This window comes from Nannospalax galili, unplaced genomic scaffold (assembly GCF_000622305.1).
Source record: "Nannospalax galili isolate Female #2095 unplaced genomic scaffold, S.galili_v1.0 scaffold686, whole genome shotgun sequence".
Taxonomy (NCBI): domain Eukaryota; kingdom Metazoa; phylum Chordata; class Mammalia; order Rodentia; family Spalacidae; genus Nannospalax; species Nannospalax galili.
Window position 1 is genome coordinate 1,315,131 of NW_008355472.1, and position 22,437 is coordinate 1,337,567.

The window sequence follows — 22,437 nt, forward strand, 5'->3', positions numbered from 1 at the left end:
GTCTCAATGTCAATAGGCTTGGAATGAATTTTTCTGTATGAAACTGTGTGTTTTGACAACGCAGTGGAGATCTTTTTTAAATGTTGGAACCTCATTTAATTTTATGTCTTATAGAGTTTATAATGAGTAAAAGATTATATAAGCGTAATAAATCATCTGTAAACCTACAAATGTTCACCCAATTTTGAAAGCGATGTACCCTAGCTCAGAAAAATGTTATTGAATAGGTTAATGCTGTTGTAATGAAATGCTTCTTTTAATTAAAAAAAAAAAGATGATCAAATGCTCATCTTCTAAATGCAATAAAACTCTTTGTTCAGAAATAAAAAAAAAGAGTAAAAAAGAGATTGTTTTATATATGTATATATATTTTTTGAAATGAGTAAATGATTACATATATACTTTTTTTTTTGGTCTTTTTGAGACAGGGTCTTCCTGTAACCCCACCTGGCCTGGAACTCACTGTGTAGAACAGGTTGGCATCAAACTCACAGAGATCTGCCTGCCTCTGCCTCCTGGCTGCTGCTATCATTTAAAACTTTTTTAAATTTATTAATTTTATTGATGGCCCAGAACTCACTATGTAAACCATGCTGGCCTTGATCTCACAGAGATCTGCTGTCTCTGCTTCCAAAGTGCTGGGATGGGATGGTACTAAAGTTGTGTGTCACCACACCTAACTCTTGGAAAATATTTTTAAATACATTTATTATATTTGTGTATGTATGTGCTTTGTTGATATGCATAGTTTATATGCCATGTAGTCCACCCATTTAAAATTTTTATTTATTTGTTTTTATTTTATGTGTATGAGTGTTTTGCCTGTGTGTAAATGTGCATACAATACCCACAGAAGCCAGAAAGTAGTGTCAGAGCCCCTGGAACTCAAGTTACAGACTCTTGTTAGCTTAGCCACCATGTGGGGGTGCTGGGAACTGAGCCCAGGTCCTCTGCAAGGGCAGCCAGTACTCTTAATCTCTGAGTCATCTTGTCAGCCTATAATCCACCCATTTAAAATGTACAATTTTGGCTGAGTGCATAAGATTTTCATTTTCCCCAATAAGACTTCATAACCTATTCATTACCCATTAATAATCACTCCCCATTTCCCCCTATTCTACCTCAAGCCCACAAATCTACAGAAGTCTGTATAACTTTGGCTATTCTGGATATTTAGTATAAACAGAATTAGAATCATACAATGAACAAATTCCTATGTCTGGCTGTTTCTATTTAGCATAATGTAGCATATGTCAGTGATTGCTTCCTTTCTGTGACTAAGCAATATTCCATTTGTCATTTAAAAATATTTACTATTTTTATTTTATGTGTATGAGTATATTGCCTGCATGTATGTAAGTGCATTCATGTAGTGTAATACATTTGGAAGTTAGAAGAGGGTGTCGGATCCCCTGGAAGTGGAGTTATAGATGGTTGTTAACTGCCATGCGGATGCTGGGAACTGACCTCTGCAAGAGCAGTCAGTGCTCTTAACTGCTGAGCCATCTCTCCAGCCCCCCTTATTCTTTTTTTGAGGCAGGATCTTATGGTTTCATGTATTTCTGTCTGGCCTCAAACTCACTATGTAGCCCAGGATGATCCTCCTGTCTCTACCTCCAGACTGCTGGGATTACAGGCATGTACCACCATGCCTGGTTCTATGTGGTACTGGGAATTGAAACAGGGCTTTGTGCATGCTAGGCAAGCACTCTACCCACTGGGTACATATGGGGCGTGCGCGCTCTCTCTGGGCGCACTCCACCGAATGGCACTCCCCTGACGTGTGTCTGGAGGAAAGCAGATCTGGTCCCGCGGGCTTCTCCGTGTCTCTATGGGCCTCAGGGTGGTGTGCGTGGATATCTCGGGGTCGCTCTGGGCCCCGGGATCTGGGGCCCCCTGCCACACCTGGCTAGTTGCTGGCGGGTCTGGCCACAGGCGTCTCTGGCCCGCCGCTCTCAGCGGAGGGTACCCTGCAGGCTTTTCCCGGCGGCTGGGTCCGGTGTCTCTGGAGCTTCTCTGCTGCAGAAGCGTTGTTCTGCCGAATCCTGTCCCTAATCCACCCGTGTACTTTTCCTCAGGATGCAAGGTCCACTGGCCACTTGGGCCTCGCGGGAAGAAGTACGGGGACAGCAAAAGCTAGAATGTCCATAACCCGGTCACGAGGGAGTGTGCCCCCTGGAGAGATTGGGCCGCAGGTAGTGACAGAAGACTCAAGACTGGCTTAGTCTGTGCTACAGCTTTATTCTCTGAGGTCCAGCTCTCTCTGTCCCAATTCTCTGCAGCCCAATTCTCTGACTAAGACATTTATACCATGGGGGTAGTGGTAAAAGCTTTGGCTGTTAGATGCTTTGTGAGGCATTGTATTTACATATGGAAGTGGGTTTCTGCCAGACTGCTGTCTGCTTAGGAAAAATTACAGGAAGGCATGGTACCTGTTAGAGCCAAAGGCCATGTTTATGTTATAGCATTTGTGGCGGACACTTCAAAAGGAGAGACAGGAAAGATGCCAGGAAGACATCCTGCTATGAAAGGAGCCCGCAGCACATAATCCCGAGCTGCATGAGCTGTCCGGTGTGAAGGGGCTTCGACTTTGCATAACAGAGGCTCCCAACAGGTACATTCCCAGCTCTACTTTTGCTTTTGCTTTTGGGGGGCTATGATGGGGATGGAACCAAGGCCTTGAGTATGCTATACGAGCATTCTACCATTGAGTTTTATCTCCAGCCCTTGGCGTTTGGTATCAGGATCTTCTAACATGTTTCATGCTGACCTGAAACTCACCATGTTGTTCAGACTGGCCTAGACTTGCCATCCTCCTGCCTCAACCTTGTAAATGTTGGGATTACAGGCATCCACCCCCAGACAATTCCACTGTCTGTACTTTCTATTCATCTGTTTGAGTCCTGTTCCTATGACTGCTCATGTGCAAGTTTTTATTCTGACTTATGTTCTTACTTTGCTTGGATATATGCCTAAGTAGTGAAATCTCTGAGTTTTATGGAAACTCTCTGCTTAGCTATCTGAGGAATTGCCACGTTATACCAAAGAAGCACCACATCATTTTACTTTCCTACTAGTACAAAATTTTCATTTTGAGCCAAGCATGATGGTGACCGCTTGTAACCCCAGCACACAGGAGGCTGAGGCAGAAGGATTTTGTTAAGCATAAGGCCAGCCTGGACTTCATAGCAAGACCCTGTCTCCAAAAAAAAAAAAAAAAAAAAAAGCCTTGGGGGGGGGAGAAAAGGGAAGGGAGAGGTGGCCGCGTATTTAAAAAACTTTGCTTGAATTGGTCATTCTGGGGCTAGAATAAGAAATGATGGAACTGAGCATGTGACTCAGTTGGTAAAGTGTCTTTCTAGCATGCACAGAGCCCTGGGTTCAATCCCCAACACCACATAAACTAGGTCTGGTTGTACATGCATGTAATCCCAGAATTTGGGAATAAAGAAGGAAGATCCGAAGTTCAAGGTCATCCTCAGTTATGTAATAAAACTTGAGGCTAGCTTAGGCTACATGAGACCCTATATTTTAAAACAAATCCTCCTGCCTTAGCTCCCAAGTGCTGGGATTACTCTATGTGTCAGAAATAGTTTTAAACGAACATTTCTAGGCTGGCAAAATGGTTCAGTGGGCAAAGGAGCTTGCCATCAAACCTGATAACCTGAGTTTGATCCCTTGGGACCCACATGGTGGAAGGGGAGCACTGACTCCCACAAGTTGTCCTCTGACCACCACAGGTGCACTGGCACTCCTGTGCCCCACCCCCTACATGCATGACCACACACAAAATACATTTTTTATAAAAAGTAAAACAAGCCAGGTATGGTAGTACACACCTGTATCTTCCAGCACTTGGGAGGCAGAGGCAGGCAGATCTCTGTGAGTTCAAAGTCAGCCTGGTCTACATAGTGAGTTTCAGGCCAGCTGGGGCTACAGGAAGACCCTGTCTCAAAAAGACCAAAAAGAAAAAAGAAAAAAAAGAAGTTTGGCCTTAGTATATTTCTATGTAAGCATCAGCTTGTCCCCACCCCCAAGAAAGTCATCAAAACAAAGGATGGCAAGACTAACCAGATGGCTCAGTTAGTAAAGGTGCTTGCCACCAAGTCTGATGACCTGAGTTCAATCCCTGGGACCCATGTCATAGAAAGAGAACTGAAGGAGCTATGGCATTCCTCCCACCAAACAAATAAGTAAATAAATAAATGTTAAACAAAAATTTTAAAAATGATCTAAACAAAAGGTTTATTTTATTATTTTTAAAAATATTGTGTTATTTTTATTTTGTATGTATGAATGTATTGTCTGTATGTATATAAGTGTACCTGTGTCATGCAATGCCCACAGAGGTCAGAAGAGGGCATTGGATCCCCCTGGAACTGGAGTTACAGACAGTTGTTAGCCACAAGTTGACAACTATAGGCCAGCTGGACTATATTTTACGTATCCAAGAGAAAAGAAAAGATAATGTCCCCACCCCCAGGACAACCCAGAATACCAATGTTTCTAGTGACATTACTCATCATAGTGAAAAGGTGGGGCTAACCCAAAGAACCACCAAGTGATGAGTAAAGGAACAGAATGTTGCCTGTCCATACCATGGGGTATTATTTGTACAGAAAAGGAATGAAGTGCTGACACAGAGTATGATGTGGATGAATCTTAACATTCTGCCATGTGAAAAAGTCACAAAGACCACATGTTCTAGGATTCCATTGATATGAAATGTCCAGAACAGGCAAATCTGTTAAACAGAGAATGGTTAGGGATGAGGTGTGGGGGGAGGGGGGACAGGGCAGCAAGAGCAAGGTAACAGTTGCTAATCTATATGGGACTTAAAAATAATTATATTTTTATTATTTTATGTGTAAGAGTGTATTGCCTGCATGCATGTAAGTGCACCATGTCGTGCAATAGCCTCGGAGGTCAGAAGAGGGTGTTGGATTCCCCTGGAACTGGAGTTACGGACAGTTGTTAGCTGCCATGTGGCTGCTGGAACCAAACTGGGGTCCTCTGCAAGAGCAGCCAGTGCTCTCTCAACTGCTGAGTCATCTCTCCAGCCCCAGATCTGGGACTTTTTTTGAGGTGATAACAATGTTTAACCAGTAGAAGTTGGACATAGACCACAAATGTAGTTCCAGCTGCTTGGGAGGCTGAGGCAAGAGCACTATGTAAGCCCAATATTTTTTTTCTTTCTTTCTTTTTTTGAAGCAAGTCCTCTAGTAGCTCAGGAGGACCTTGAACTTCTGATCCTACTTCCTTCACTTCTCAGATGCTGGAATTACAAGTATGTACCAACACACCTTTTTAAATCAGTACTGGAGATAAGAGCCCAGGGTCTTACACATGCTAGGCAGTCTATCAACCTAATTACATCTCCAGTCCAAGCCCAAGAATTTGAGATCAGTCTGGACTACATAGAACATAGCATGACCTTGTCTCAAACCAACCAACCAACTACTGGGGAGGCTGAAGCAGTACTACAAGTTCAAAGCCTACCTGAGCTACACAAAATGAGCTCACAGCCAGCCTGGGCAGAGAATATGTGACCAAAGAAAGACAAAGGAAAAGCCCTGCAATTAGAATTGTGAAGTATTGTATGTGAATTATATCTCAACAAACTAGCTTTTTCTTTCTCCTCCTTTTGAAACAAAGTTTCACTTTGTAGCCCAGGCTGGCCTCAAACTCATAATAATCTTCCCCTCTCAGCTTCCCAAGCACTAAGGATTACTGGCATGAGCCACGCGCCAGCAATCTGTTATTTTGGGGGTTTATTTATTTTTAATTTTATTTTATGTGTATGTGTGTTGCCTACATATGTGTAAGTGCACCCATGAAGTGTGTACAATGCCCAGAGAGACCAGAAGAGGGTATTGAATCCCCTAGAAATGGAGTTACCAAAGATTGTCATCTGCCATGTGGGTATTGGGAACTGAATTCAGGTCCTCTGTACAAACAGCTAGTGCTCTTAACTGCTGTGCCATCTCTCTAGGCCCCAATCTATTTTTTTAAAATGAGTATTTGCTAGGTACATTTTTATTTATTTATTTTTATTTAGGGTGTATGTATGTGCCAAGTAGCTGCATGCCACAGCATGCATGTGGAGGTCAGAGGACAACTCTTGGGAGTCCATTCTCCTCTATCACCTTGTGGGATCTGGGGATTAAACTGAAGTCGTGAGGCCTACCAGCTATCTCCTGGCACTCAATATTTTCTTGGAAAAAAAATTTGGAAAGAAATACAATCATTCCTCAGTGTACATGGGGTACTGATTTTATTCACAGATGCACAAGTCCCTTCTAAGAACTGGCATAGTATTTGCATATAGCCTATACACATCTCCCTGTAGAATTTAAATCATCTCCAGATTATGTGCAGTACGTAATGTGATGTAAATTCTATGTAAATAGCTGCTGTACTGCATTGTTTAGGGAATAAAGGCAAGAGGAAAAGTCCACACGTGTTCAGTGCAGAAACATCTACATTTTGAGCATTTAGATTAAGAGGTGGGTTGAGTCCACAGATGCAGAACTCCAAGATGCAGAGGATTGATGATATATCAAAATGCCAACAGTGGGAAGTTCAAGGTAAGGATTATAGATTTTCTTTTATAATTTTTCTTATTTTTAGATTTATTCTTCAGTGAACAGAAAATAATTAAAGATAAAAAAATGCAGGGACTGGCGCTGGAGAGATGGCTCAATGGACTGTTCATGCGGAGGACCCAGGTTTGATTCCCAGCACTCACATGTGGCTAACAACTCCAGTTCCAGGGGAATCCTACATCTTCTTCTGACCTCCATGACCATTGCATGACACATATGCAGGCAATAAATACATTCATGCACATAAAATAAAAATAATACAAATTTCAAAAATAACAACAAAGCCAGGTGGCACACACCTTTAATTCCAGCATTAAGAGGCAGAGGAGGTAGAGCTCTGTGAGTTCAAGATCAGCTTGGTCTACTTAATGAGTTCCAGGCACGCTGGGGCTACAGGGAGACCCTGTCTCAAAAAGACCAAAAAAATTAATTAATTAATTAATTAATTAAAAATAAATAAACTTTAAAAAAAATGCAGGGGCTGGAGAGATGGCTCAACGTTTAAGAGCACTGGCTGGTCTTACAGAGGTCCCAGGTTCAGTTCCCAGTACCCACATAGTGGCTAACAACCACCTGTAACTCCAGCTCCAGGGGATCCAACTCCCTCTTCTGACCTCTGCTCGCATTGCACAACATGGATACACTTACACACATGTAAGCAATACACTCATACACATAAAGTAAAAATAAAATATTTTTTAAATGCCAGTTTAGGGGCTGGAGAAATGGCTCAGGGGCTAAGAGCATTGGCTGTTCTTACAGAAGACCGGGGTTTGAATCCCAGCACCCACATGGCAGGTAACAACCATTTGTAAGTCCAGTTCCAGGAGATCTGATGCCGTCTTCTGACTGCCTCAGGCATTGCACAACATGGGTACACTTACACACATGCAGACAATACACTCATACACATAAAATAAAAATAAATTTTAAAAAATGCCATTTTAGGGATTGGAGAGATGGTTTAGTAGTTAAGAGCATTTATTGCTCTTGCAAAGGACCCAGGTTTGATTCCCAGAACCCACATCAGGTGAACAATAACCACTTGTAACTCTAGTTCCAAGGGAACCCACACCTTCTTCTGGCCCCCGAGGGCACCTGCAGTCATGTGGCACACATACAGACAAGCAGGCACACACATGTACACATAAGTTTTTTTTAAATGCCAGTTTAGGGGCCGGAGAGATGGCTCAGTGGTTAAGAACACTGACTGTTCTTGCAGAAGACCTGGGTTTGAATCCTAGCACCCACATGGTGGCTAACAACTGTCCATAACTCCAGTTCCAGAGGATCTGACAGCCTCTTCTGTCCTCCGCAGGCATTGCACGACACATGTGCACTTACCTACATGCAGGCAATACATGCATACACATAACATTTTAAAAAATAATAAAGCTGTTTTTGTCTTTTTGAGACAGGGTCTCCCTGTAGCCCCAGCTGTCCTGGAACTCACTATGTAGACCAGGCTGGCCTCAAACTCACAAAGATCTGCCTGCCTCTGCCTCCCAAGTGCTGGGATAAAAGGTGTGTGCCACCATGCCCGGCAAAATAGTTTTTAAAATGCCAGTTTAATTGGAGAAAAAGTAAGCAATTATTCTAGTTTTAAAAGAATAAGGGGGGCATGGGAGGGTGTCACTTGGGATGCGGGGATATAGATGAATAAGATTCATTTGGGATGTTGTGTATGAAATACACACACAAAATAATAAGTAAAAAATGAGTTATAGTTGAGGAAGAAGCATAAAAATTTGCTTCATGTTAATTAGTAGATGTGAAAAATATTACCATTGAAATCTACCTGATTTCATGGACTTTATATCCGTGCTCAGGTGCTGAGGATCTGAGGAAGTAACCGACTGTAACTAGTAATAATCAGATATTTAGAGATTAGAGATGCATATACAAACATCTGTTAGTTGCATTAAAAATGAGTTTTTCTGTATGAAACAATATATTTTAATAATGAAATACAGAGATCTTTTTTAAAGGTTAAAACCTCATTCAATTTTGTCCGGGTGTGGTGGCACACGCCTTTAATCCCAGCACTCGGGAGGCAGAGGCAGATGGACTTCTATGAGTTCCAGGCCAGCTGGAGCTACACGGAGACCCTGTCTCAAAAAGACCAAAAAATAAAAAAAATTCAATTTTATGTCATATAGGGTTTATACTGAGTACAATATCATATAACTGTATTAACTCAACTGTAAACCTAAAAATTTACAGCAAACTTTGTAAGAGATGCAGCGTATCTCTGGAAATTGTTATTGAATATGTCAATGCTGTTGTAATGAATTGCTTCTTCTAATTAGGTGGTTATTAAATAATTTTTTAAAATTCTATCATGTATATATACCACACATTAAAAATCAATTTCTCTGTTGTTGCTGTCCAACATTCAGCTATTGTGAATAGTGCAATAAACATTGATGTGAAAGTGACATAAATAAATAAATAGTAAATAAAATTTTAAAAATCATGAATTCCAGAAAAAAGAAAGAAAGAAAAAAAAAGAACAAAGGGGTGAGGGTAAGCAGTTCATGGTAGAGTGCTTGCCTAACATGCAGCATTTTATTCTTAGCACCACAAATAGATGAATTAAAACAAAGCAGCCAAGTTTATATCCCTAACTCCTTCTCCATGCTTTTTTAATTAATTCATTTTGTTTTTTGAGGATTTCATACATGAGTACTGAATTTACATTATTTCCACCCTCCTCTCTCCCTTTTTCAATTATTCCATATCCCTACTCCCTCTCGATTTCTTGGCCTCTTCTTTATTTTTTAATTTTAATTTTGTTTTGCCTGCATGTATGTAAGTGTACCCATGTCGTGCAGTGCCTGCAGAAATCAGAAGGTGTCAGATTCCCCTGGAACTGGAGTTATAGATGGTTGTTAGCTGCCATGTGAGTGTTGGGAGCCAAACCAGGTCCCTCTGTAAGAACAACCAGTGCTCTTAACCTCTGAGCCATTTTTCCAGCCCCTTGACCTCTTCTTTAATTATTATTGTTACACATATACATACATGTATGCATACAAACATACATATATAGCCTACTGTATCCATTTGGTATTATTCATATGTACCTGTGTTTAGGACTGACCACTTGGGATTGGATAACCTATCAGGGAGCTCATTCCTGGAGAAAACGAATTCTCCCTCTCTCAGCAGCCACTGATTGCCTGAGTTACTTCATCTAGAGGTGGGACTCTATGGAATTTCTCCTATCCACAATGACATGTCAACTGGTGGTGTTATTTTGCAGGTTTAGTTCAAGGAACCATATTGTTGAGATTTCATGAGCTTCCCTGTTATATCTGGAAGACACTATCTAGCAGCAGGTGTCCTGGTCTTCTGGTTCTTAAAATCTTTCCACCTCCTCTTCCACAATGTTATGTGAGCCTTAAGTGTAGGAGTTGCATTGTAGATGTATCAGTTGGAGTTGAGTGCCCCACAGTCACTTATTCTCTGCATTCTAACCAGTTGTAGATCTCTGTCATGGTCTCCACGTGTTACAAAAAGAGGTTTCTTTGATGAGTGGTGAGAACTGCACTTACCTGTGGATATAATGATTTAGAATTTAGTATGAAATTATACTGATTTGGGAAAGTGGCTGTAGTAGTTTCTCTCCAGCCATGGGTATTTGGCTAGGTTAATATAGTACCAGGCATGAATTCCTTTCCTACTGAACAGACTTTAAGTACAATTAGATAGCTGTTGGTTACACCCAAGATAAAATTGTCACCACTGCACCATTAGGGATATCTTTCTGGGCTGGTCATTGTTGTGGTTTATAGGCTTTACAGCTGGGTAGGACCATTGATTGCTTTTCTCCCTTGGCAGCTTGCATAACACCCTCTAATGCTATGAGAGATAATTGCTCAGTGATTACTGCTTTTTTCATTGCTGCTCTTTTCACAATAGATAGGAAATAGAAACAACCTAAACATTCGTTAACTGATGAATAGGTAATGAAAATGTGGTACGTATACACAATGGAGTTCTATTTGACTGTAAAGAAAAATGAAATCATGAAATTTGCAGGTAAATGGATGGAACTGGATACATTATACTGAGTAAGGTAACTCAGACCCAGAAAGACAAACACCATATGTTCTCTCTTATATGTGGATCCTAGCTTTGAATCTTAAAAAAAAATAAGTCTGAGAGTTTTGCTGCATGTATGTAAGTGCACCTTGTGCAAACAATGTCTCCAGAGGCCAAAAGAGGCATTTGCTCCCCTGGAACTGGAGTTAAGGATGGGTCTTAGTGCCCTGTGGATGCTGGGAACTGAACCCAGGTCCTCCGAAGGAGCAGTCTGTGCTCCTAACCACTGAGACAGATGTCTCCAGCCCCCCAGCCCTGAATCTTTAGGTATGAATATGTATGTAACCTGAAGTAACCACAGAAACCAGGAAAGTAGAAGGTAATTCAAGAGACTCCCAAAACAATACAGGCTATTGCCATTGCCCTTGGTTGCCTCCTAGAGCTAGAAGGTAAGATCATATTGCTGAAGACACCACACACTTTGGACACAGGACTTGTGAGCTGGACCTGACCTGGAAGCATCTGTCCTCCAAGCCTCAGGCAGTAAGGCTTGACAGCAAGTGCCTTTACTAACCTTCCATGCTTTTGTAAAAAGTGTATGCATTTGAGTATGTGTGTGAGTGAATGTGGTATATGTCAGTGCAGCGACACACATACACGTGTGGGCACATGTATCTTTGCATATCTGTGTAGGCCAAAGGAAGAGGCAGGATGTCCTTTCCTTGAGACAGGGTCTCTCACTAACCAGCAAGCTCCAGTGATCCTCTTCTCTCTGCCTCCCACCACAGTGGGGTTACAGGCAAAGGAGCAGTCATACCCAGCTTTTTTGTTGTTGTTAAATGTGGGTGATGGGATCCAAACTCAAGTCCTTATGCTTTTGCACTGTTCTTACCACTGAGTCATCTGTCCAGCTCCCGTTTTTTTTTTTTTTTTTTTTGAGTCAGGGTCTCTTGTAGCCCAGGCTGGCCTCAAACTTGCTATGTAGACAAGGATGACCTTGATCTCCTGATCCTCCTGTCTCCACCTCCTTGATGCTGAGATTACAGGCATGGGCCAACACACCAGGCCCTCCTCCATGCTTTTGCAGCTAGTTCCTGAACTTGGAGTGCTACCTGCACTTACTGGAAAATTTACTGTCGCTCTTCACGGCCCAGCTCCACTTCCCTGTCTCTGGGAACTGGCCTCCACCCTGGGCTTCCTTGAAGGCTCATCATTACCTACACAGAACCGGGTCCAGAGGATAGTCAGAGCTGTGACCATGGCAACGTCTCTCAGAGACCATTCTCTACCTTGAACTTTCTGCTGTCCCAGCCTCTGCCATACAGATGGTCCCTCTCTGTGGGTTTTTGCTCCTGCAGCCTGTGTAGGAATCCATCTCTATCCCCAGCATCTAGCTCAGCAGGGCAATGTAATCCCTTGAGAGTTCATCGTGGTGGAATCCCCAGAGGGATTTGACTGGGCTCCAGGTGGCGCTGTCTGCCCAGGTAAAGGTTGATGAACCTCTGAACCCAGAGCCAGGCCTGGGCACCTGGTGGTGACACTGAGGTTTCAGAACCCCAATTTCTAGACCCAACATCCTCCCAACATCTGGTGTACAGTGCTTGGTTTATTGCATTGTGGGTGGGGGGTGGTCCGTTCTCTCCTTCCACCATCTGGGTTGTGGGGATGGAACTCAGGTAGTCAGGCTTGACAGCAAGCACCTTAACTTGCTAAGCCATTTCACCAGCCCTGTCTGGTTTAAAAGCTCATTATGTCAGGGCTGGATCCACAGTGGCATCTCTCCAGGGACCCCACAAGGCCACCCAGCTGTTCCAGGAAGAATCAACTTTCCTGAGAAGCAGCCACTGAAGCCCAGCCATTCCTTTCAGATTGCCACCAAGGGCTGTGGTTCAAACCCTCCTGCCTTCTGATGGTAGAAAGAGCTCAAAAAACATGACTGTTGGGACTGCAGAGAATGTTCAATGATTAAAAACACTGGCTGCTCTTGTAGAGGACCCTGGTTCAGTTCCCAGCACCCACATGGCAGCTAACAACTGTTCTTAACTCTAGTTCCAGGGGATCTAACTGTCCTCTTTAGACCTCCCCAGGCATTGTACAGGGGTGGAAAGAGGTGTACACACCTAGTCCATTACATACATGCAGGCAAAACACTCATACATATAAAATAAAAATAAATCAAAAAAGCAAAACCAAAGACGGGCATGGTGGCACCTGCCTTTAATCCCTGCACTGGAGAGGCAGAGGCAGGCATATCTCTGTGAGTTCCAGGACAGCTGGGGCTACAGGGAGACCCTGTCTCAAAAAGACAGGAAAAAAAAAAAAAAGCAAAATCAAACCAAACAAACAAAAACATGCTGAGAAGTACAAGGTTCAGGTCCTGTTCTGGTCCTGTGGTGCTTTTCTGGCCTATATTCACTCTCCCCAGCCTCAGGGACTCTGTGTGTGTCTTGCAGGCTGGTCTCAACCACTCTGAGCTGCCAACAGTTCAGGATCCCCACTGGGTGGGAGAGGCTGGGGGGTGGGGCCAGTCAGGATCTTGGCCAAGGGCAGGCTGCCCTGGGAGTTGCCAGAAGGAAAACATTTTCCAGGAGCCGGAAGGGGTGGCAGACTACAGGGCCGGGTGGAGAGGCCACAATGGACCCTTGTGTGGAGGTTTAGCTTGGACTCCTCCGAAGGCCCAACCTCTGGGCCCCGGGTGGGCCTTGCTTTCTGATCTGCAGCCAGACCCAGCTCCTAAATAAACCCATCCTGGGCCCACAGACAGGAATGAGTGTTGGGCTCTGCAGCCCCAGTGATGCTCACAGGCACACGTTCAGTGGCTTAGTCTCCACTGCCCTCCTTCCTGGAACCGTCCTGGTTAAACAACCTCACATAAATTTTGAAGGCCCATCTCCACAACTAGACAGGCGTCTTGAAGCAGGTTGCTGCCTTGAGTCACCTCAGGGAACTCAGGACAGACTGCAGGCCCAGCCTGTCCTGACTAAGCTTGTCCTCTCGTCCTGACTAAGCCTCAGTTTCTCCCTCTGCCAGGAGAGTTTGCTGAAGATCCCTGATTAGGGGGTCTATCTGGGAGGCTTGTCCTCTCGTCCTGACTAAGCCTCAGTTTCTCCCTCTGCCAGGAGAGTCAGTAATACTAATTTGAGGGACAGGGATGCTGGGAGGGTGTTGAATGTATCTGGCATACTTTCTGCCCCAGGAAAAGCTCCATCCCAGCCAGGCCAGACAGTCTACAGCATCCTGCTGGCTCCATTGCAGCTAGGGCCCCAGGTACTGAGCAGCCTCTGGAGCAGCCCTCAGGAAGCCCTTCAGAACAGCCCATGTGCTGCACTCAGTGTTCCCTTCTCTGAGCCATGAATTAATCGTTCCTCAGACACCAGTCCTGCCCATAAAATGCCTCATCATTTTGGCAGCCATTGCTGCGAACCCTGCCATTGACATGCTCCTGGGAATGCTTCACATCAGCCATCTTTGTAAAGTCCCACAAACTGTCTTAAATGGGTAAAGAGGTCTAAGATGTAACTTAGTTGATGGAGTGCTTGTCTAGCATACACAAAGCTCTGTAAAGGAAAACTGTCTTAAGAAAAGAAATGATACATGTGATGGGACTTCAGGTAGACTGCAAAACATCATACACCTATGAACTGCTAATGGTTGTTTGTTTGAGACAAGGTCTCACTCTGTAGCTCAAGCTATCCTTGAATTCATTATATAGCTCTGGCTGGCCTCAAACTCAAGTGCCCACATTACAGGTGTGAGCCACCATGCCCAGCATGAATTGCTAATATTTAGAAGATGGAAACCAAAAGAAGTACAAGATGCTGTATTTGGATCAAATGAAAGAGGTTTGAGATCTGAGGTGACAGGTACACAATGAGATGCACAGAGGTAGACTGCATATCTGACTGACTAGCAGAGGCATGAAGCCTAGAATGTGGAGGTGAATCACTGGCTCTTCGATGGAGCTCTGTGTATGTCTCTTAGAAATGATGTCAGCTCTGTAGTTTCAGCCTAGGTGGGGTCAGACCCAGAGCAGATCAGGGAGTCATTATCTCTCCAGCTTAAATAAGGCAATTCTAGGGTTACTGGGCGGTAAGTTTAGGCCCCAGAGGAGATGATGGAGATGTCTCAGGTTACAGTGAGATAGCTAGTCACAGTAGAAGGGACTGCTTCTAGGCAGCAAGGGTGGATGAGCCCAGCTGGGAAGTCTATGGGCCTGATTTCCTCCCTAGGTGGGTAGACCAGACGCCCAGGAGGCCCCTCCATTAGGGCTAGGACAGTCTAAGATCCTAAACCAGTCTTAGAAGCTGAAGTTCTGAGTCAAGTGTACCTATCCTGAAACCACTGGGTACTGGGTCTCAGCAAGCCAGGAGCCAGGCTACCAGCTGTTCTGTGTAGCTTTATTACTGGGTGTGGATCAATGTACATTGAAGAAAAAAAAATGTCAGTGGGAGGTAGGGCCCTGCTATTCCAAGGTCACATCTGTTGATCTTTGTTGTTGGCATACATGAACAGCTGGAGCTTTGTGCTGGACTTTGCCTCTGGCTTCCTCTTCCCACACATCCTTGCATTGTCAACCCTGGGACCCAAACCCAAACCACCCTGGGAAAAGACGAAGGCACAGACTTGAGAATTGGACAGATCTGGGCCTGATTCCTACATTGGCTGTGTGGCCAAAGGCAAGATGCTTTACCTTTCTGGGCCTCTTTTCTCTAAGTTGTTAACTGAGCAAAAATATTTGCCTCTGAGGCTGTTGTGAGGATTAGAAAGAATGTATGGCAAAGGTCTATTGTGTAACAGGTACTCAGTAAATGGGATATCCTTCTTCACTGCTCTTTCCTCTCTTTGGGAGATAGTAACACAGGGAATAGCCCTGGGCTAGATGTCAGGACACTTGGGTCAGGTGGGAAGGTTTTGTGGCTCACAGGTTAAGACTTCTGGCAAGTCCCTGCACCCTCTCTGATGTTTATTTTGATTTTTGAGATATAAGAACTACCATATAGTCTTTCTATGGGCCGTTCTCCTTCCAAAGGGCCATTTTCCTTCCAAGATTCAGAGATGATATTGCCTGACTAGGTTCAACTTGCCTGAGCATGGCAGGGAAATGGTCTAGCCTGGGAGACAGGACTCAGCTTTAAGCTTTATCCTGCCGTTGACACACTGGATGGCGTAGGACATGCCCTTCTCCCATCTAGACCCCAGTCTTCCTATCTATGAAGTTGGAGAAATGCCATGGACTCTGAGGCATTTGGGAGGGAGAGTCAGGAGGATCATCTCAAGTTGGAGGCCAGCCTGGGTCACATAGTGAGTTCCATGCCAGCCTGGGCTACAGGAAGCTACAGGAGATCCTGTCTGACCCTGCTCCCTAAAAAGGACACTTGACAGATGAGTTCCTGGGACAATGGCAAATACTGTGGGCATATACCTTGCATCTTCCTGCCTCTGAGACACCCTATTTCCAGGAGCTCTGGACAAACACACAGCAAGTTGAATAAGAGGCACTGAGAAATTTAGCATGCTGCTTGCTCTTGGAGTTCTGGCACATAAGGTGAGAAGAAGGTTTGCTGCGTTGGTCTCATCCTGCACAGTTGGCAAAGGGCAGGTTCATAGTCACCCCATATATATATGACAGAGGTCACCTGGGGCAGTGACAGACTAACAAGCCAGGCCCATGACTACCACCTCAGTACTGTACCTAGCTGCTGCCTTCCAGTAGGGAGAGGACTGGGCAGGCGGGAGGCCCAGTTTCATTTGCTGGACCTCTGGCAGGGCAGGGCCCCTTCTGGACCTGAGTCTCTTCCTGGAGATGCAGCCAGAGGCAGAACTCAGAGCTCTGCTGACCATATTGGCTGCCCTGTCCTCCAGGGAATGAGGAGAGGAGTATGGAGGTGTGGTTAGGTGGTTGCCTAGGGTACAAGTTACCCCCAGGCTGAGCCACCCTCCAAGGCAGTCTATATACTCCCTAGGGGAGGGTGTGAGTCGCCTTGAGCCCCATGGTCCATTTTAGGGTTTGGCACAAAACAGATACAGTACTTAAAATTTCCTCCAATCTCTGTCCTATTTTGAGTCTTCCCAGCACTGACTGCAGCAGGGACCTTCCTGGGCTGCAACAGGGACCTCCTTCCAATAGAAACACAGAGGCCTTAGAGTGGGCTCCAGTGGCGGAATGCTAGTGTTAGCCCAGGGTGGATCCTGAGGGGAGCAGGACTGGTGGATCAATGGATAGAGCCCTGACAGTCCCTAGTTCTTCCTTTTTCTGGCTCCAAGTCACTCTCTGCTCTGCTCTGGGGCCTAAGCGTACAGACAGATGCCTGTGAATGGCTGGATTTCTAGATATTCAGGTTGAATGCCACGCTCCTCTGAAGGCCACTGGCTATGGAACTCCAAAGTGACCTTTCTTCAATAAGTTTCCCAGTACTCCTTAAAAATGTTTTTTGATTTTTAAAAAATTTTATGTGTAGGGGGGCTAGAGAGATGGCTCAGTGGTTAAGAACACTGACTATTCTTGCAGAAGACCTGAGTTTGAATTCCAGCACCCACATGACAGCTAACAACTGTTCATAACTCCAGTTCCAGGGGATCTGACAGCTTTTCTGTCCTCGGCAGGCATTGCACAACACAGGTGCATTTACCTACATGCAGGCATAACACTCATACACATAAAATAAAAATAATAAGTAAAATATTTAAAAAAAAATTTTATGTGTAGGGGCTGGAGAGACGGCTCAGTGGTTAGGAACACTGACTGTTCTTGCAGAATACCTGGTTTTGAATCCCTGGTTTTGAATCTGCAGGCATTGCATGACACACATGCAGGCAATACACTCATACATATAAAATAAATAAAAATAATAAATAAAATATTTTGGCACAATTTATGTGTATAGCTGGGCATGGTGGCACATGCCTTTAATCCCAGCACTCAGGAGGCAGAGGCAGGAGGATCTCTGTGAGTTTGAGGCCAGCCTGGTCTACATAGTGAGTTCCAGGCCAGCTGGGGCTACAGGGAGACCCTGGTCTCAAAAAAAGACCCCCCAAATTTTATGTGTATAAGTGTTTTGCCTGTACATAAGTAAGTGCACCTATGTGTGCAATGCCTGTGGAGGCCAGGAGAGGGTGTTGGATCCCCTGGAACTGGAAGACAGTTGTTAGCTGCCATGTGGGTGCTGGGAACTAAACCTGAGTCCTCTGCAAGAGCAGCCAGTGCTTTTAAATGTTGAGCCATTTCTCCAGCTGCCCCCACTCCATTTGTTTGTTTTTTGAAGCTGGGTCTTATTCTTTAGCTCAGGCTGGCTGGTCACCAGCTCATCACTGGGTGAAACTCCTACCTCAGCTGGGATAATGACTGGGGCTATAGGCACGTCCCACCATGTCTGGCCACTTCCAGGTTTTGTCAGTCCACCTAGTCTTGGAGTTACTGGTGTTATTCATCTTATGTCTTGGGCAGCTGCATTATGGGAAAGTGATACTAGTCTTTGCATCTGCAGAATGGGGACAAGTAGGGAAGGGTTCAATGAGAAGAGTCATACCAGAGCTGGGGACAGACACCTCATGTGGCACATGGCACACTGTGGTAAAGATGCTGGAGCCTGTGGTAAAACTCCTGTGAGCAGCTGAACAACATAGTCCAGGCAGGGAAAGGAGAGGCCTGGGGACATGAGGACCAGAGGAGAAGGAGGACACAGTATGAGATGTCCAGCTATAGAAGGGGTGAAGACCACTGTCCTCCACTGGGCAACCATCACATGCCAGACTCCCTGTGACATACATCATAGACACTGTCACTGCCATACACCTCAGGTCACAGGATTCTGGAAGTGTTGGAGTGGCGACTTGGCTCTGTCCACTGTCTCTGCACTGTATCAGTGCTGCCAGGACACCTGGGGACAAACCCAGATGCATGCTTCTCTGTAGGAAAAGAGAGTCTCCATCACAAGTGCTGGGGAGAAACTGGCTTTCTTTAAAATAGTTTTTTTTTTGTTTGTTTTTTTTTTAATGTGTATGAGTGCATTGCCTGTCTGTGTGTAAATCCACCTGTGTCATGCAATGCCTGTAGAGATCAGAGGAGGGTGTTGGATAACCTAGAACTGGAGTTCCAGGTGGTTGTTAGCCTTCATGTGGGTACTGAGAATCAAACCCAGGTCCTCGCAAGAGCAACCAGTGCTCTTAACCACTGAGCCATTTCTCTAGCACCTAAAATATTTTTTATTATTTTTATTTTATGTGTATAAATGTTTTCCCTGCATATATGTAAGTGTACCCACCCCAAAAGTGCAAAGCCTGTGGAAGCCAGGGGCATCTGATCCCCTGGAATGCCGAGCCTCTGCCCCGTCAGCAAGGCAGGACGTGGAGCTCAGCGATGGGGGCCGAGGAGGGGTAAGTGCGCTGTCCGCTCATTTCGCCAGCCCTCCTCGCAGAGGACAATCAGACCCCCGACAGGGAGTCTTGTCAAGCAGGAACTCATTTATTGCAGGTGTCACAGAACTTATATAGGCAAAAACCGCAGTTTGGAAATCCCCTCCGAAACCCCCTCCCCTGAATGCACCCAATCAGCTTAAAGGTCAACCTGCCACATGGGCAGGGTCCCATAGGCGGCCGGCCACGTTGATCACGTGCTGATCACGCACCGCCCAGGGGTGCCGGGAAGGACCAGGATCCAATCCGACGATCTTCAGGACAGGTCAGGCCACACCCTGCTTACTTCCTGTAGGCGCCATCTTGGCAAGGCAGGGCCTTTAGGTCCCCACATCTCCTCCTTTTTCTTTTCTTTAACAGGCTAATCACGGCCTACCCGTCAGGCGATGCCCTATGGATGGGCGGCTAGCCCCTTTCCATGTGCTGAGCATCCTAGCCTGTCTTAGGTTGTCTCCTTCCTGGCTAAGCCTTGCCCGTCATTGGTCAGTGTACCTGGCCATGTGCACTTCCTGTTTTAGGAGTACCTGCCAGAAGGAGATCTTACCTGTCGTTGGCATGGGATGCTTAGATCTTAGGCGAGGGCCATCGTATGGGAGGTGCCAGTCTGTGACAAAAAGAAAAGGAGGAGAAGGAAGGGGCTGACCTATGGCCAATTCCTTAGCTCCTCCTCTGACTGAGGCAGTGGGCGCCATTTTGAACGCAGCTTCCCTACACTGGAACTGGAGTTACTGATGATTGTTAGCCATCATGTGGGTGCTGGGAACCAACCTGGGTCCTCTGCAAGAGCAACCAGTGCTCTTAACTGCTGAACCATTTCTCTGGCCCTGAGAAACTGGCTTTCTTGAAACATCAGACTGTATTATGAAATAATTTTAAATTTATAGAAAAGTTGGGGCCTTTATAACCATTACTCAATCTCTCTCATTGTTAAGTTCCTTAATTACTATAGTACACTTGTCTCCACTAAGAAACTTTCATTGGTAACTACTGTTAACTAAACTCCACACTTGTAGTAATGCCATCTTTATGTTCCAGGACCGAATCCAGTTTGCCATATCACACAGTCCTCACATTGTCCCACTCTGCTCTGTGTCAAAAGAAATAGACTTCTTAGGTATTTTGCTGTTGTTTCCCTTTTTTTTTTTTTTGACAGAGTTTTGCTATGTAGCCCAGACTGGCCTTGAACTATTATGTAGATCAGGCTGGCCTCAAACTTGCAGCAATCCTCCTGCCTCTGCCCCCAAGTGCTGTGATTACAGGCATGAACTAACACACTCGGGTCCAAACATTTTTTTTTTTTTTTGAGAAAGCGTTTCAAGTAGTCCAAGCTAGCCTTGAATTCACTCTGTAGCAGAAGCTGAGGCTAGCCTCAAACTTCTAATTCTCCTGTCTCTACCTCCCCAATGCTGGGATTTATAGGCATATGCCATCACACCTGGTTTATGCAATGGTAGGGATAGCAGTTTGTGCATTCTAGGCAAGCATGTTACCAAAGGAGTATATTCCCATACTGACTTTAAAAGATTTATTTAATTAATTTAAAAAATTCTATGTGTATGAGTGTTTCTGGCCACTGTGAAGGCCAGAAGAGGATTCCTTGGAACTGAAGTTAAATGGAGTCATAGCCAGCTGTGAGCTGCCATGTGAGTGCTGGGAACCAAACCCCGGTGCTGGGAACCAAACCCCGGTGCTGTGAAAGAATAGCAAATATACTTAACTGATGATCCATCTCTCTAGCCCCCTAAACTGACTTCTTTTTTTTTTTCAAACGGGGTCTCCCTTTGGCCCCAGCTGGCCTGGGACTCACTATGTAGACCAAGCTGACCTCTTGTCTCTGCCTCCCACCTCTGCCTCCTGAGTGCTTGGATTAAAAGCATGGGCCACTATGCCCAGCCCCCACACTGACTTCTTAACTGATGCCGGTATATAGGCAATAAAGGAGAGGACTTTTTGTGGCTTCTTTTACTTTCATAGTTTCTCTTCAGGAAATCCCCAACAGACTAATCTTTTATCCCAAAGCTGCCTAGCCCTGCTTCCGTCCATCTTGATCCTCACCCAGGTTTCAGTTCCCTGTCTGTCTTTGGGACTCTCTATCATTTCCACTTTCTCCTTGGCTCTCCTTTCTTTTTTTTAATATTTTATTATTTTTATTTTATGTGTATGAGTGTTATGCCTGCATGTAGGTAAGTGCACCTGTGTCGTGCAATGCCCATGGAAGACAGAAGAGGCTGTGGGATCCCCTGGAACTGGAGTTACAGACAGTCATTAGCTGCCATGTGGGTGCTGGGATTCGAACCTGGGTCTTCTGCAAGAACAACCAGTGTTCTTAAACCACTGAGCTATCTCTCTAGCTCCCTCTCCTTTCTTTTTTAAAAAATTTTATTTATGAGTCTGAGTGGAGCAAGCGAGCTGAACGGTTGTATGATCGTGTCTCAGAAACTGGTAGCCCTTGCAGCATGGCTGACCAACTGACTGAGGAGCAGATTGCAGAATTCAAAGAAACGCTTTCACTATTTGACAAAGATGGTGATAGAACTATAGTAACAAAGGAACTGGGAACTGTAATGAGGTCTCTTGGGCAGAATCCTACAGAAGCAGAGTTATAGGACATGATTAATGAAGTATATGTAGATGGTAATGGAACAATTGACTTCCCTGAATTTCTGACAATGATGGCAAGAAAAATGAAAGACACAATGAAGAAGAAATTAGAGAAGCATTCCGTGTGTTTGATAAGGATGGCAATGGCTACATCAGTGCCATAGAGCTTCGCCATGTGATGACAAACCTTGGAGAGAAGTTAACAGATGAAGAGGTAAATGAGATGATCAGGGAAGCAGATATTGATGGTGATGGCCAGGTAAACTATGAAGAGTTTATACAACTGATGACAGCAAAGTGAAGACATTTACAGAATGTGTTAAATTTCTTGTACAAAATTGTTTATTTGCCTTTTCTTTGTAACTTATCTGTAAAAGGTTCCCCTACTGTCAAAAAATATGCATGTATAGTAATTAGGACTTCACTCCTCCATGTTGTCTTCCCTTATCTACTGTCATTGTTCTTCAAAACCTTATTTTAGAAAACTGATGAAGTAACATGTTGCATGTGGCTTACTCTGGATACATCTAAGCCCTTCTGCACATCTAAACTTAGATAGAGTTGGTCAAATGAGGGAACATCTGGGTTATGCCTTTTTTTTGGGGGGTTATGCCTTTTTAAAAGTAGTTTTTAGGAACTGTCAGCATGTTGTTGAAGTGTGGAGTTGTAACTCTGCGTGGACTATGAACAGTCAACAAACGTACTTAAAAGTTGCACTATTGCTGGGCGTGGTGGCGCACGCCTGTAGTCCCAGCACTTGAGAGCAGCAGATCTC

At 44.7% G+C, this 22,437-nt stretch overlaps 1 pseudogene; it reads left to right on the forward strand.

Moving 5' to 3' along the window:
* The first annotated feature begins 21,517 nt into the window (after window positions 1-21,517).
* Window positions 21,518-22,017, forward strand: LOC103749840 (annotated as a pseudogene).
* Window positions 22,018-22,437: the final 420 nt, after the last annotated feature.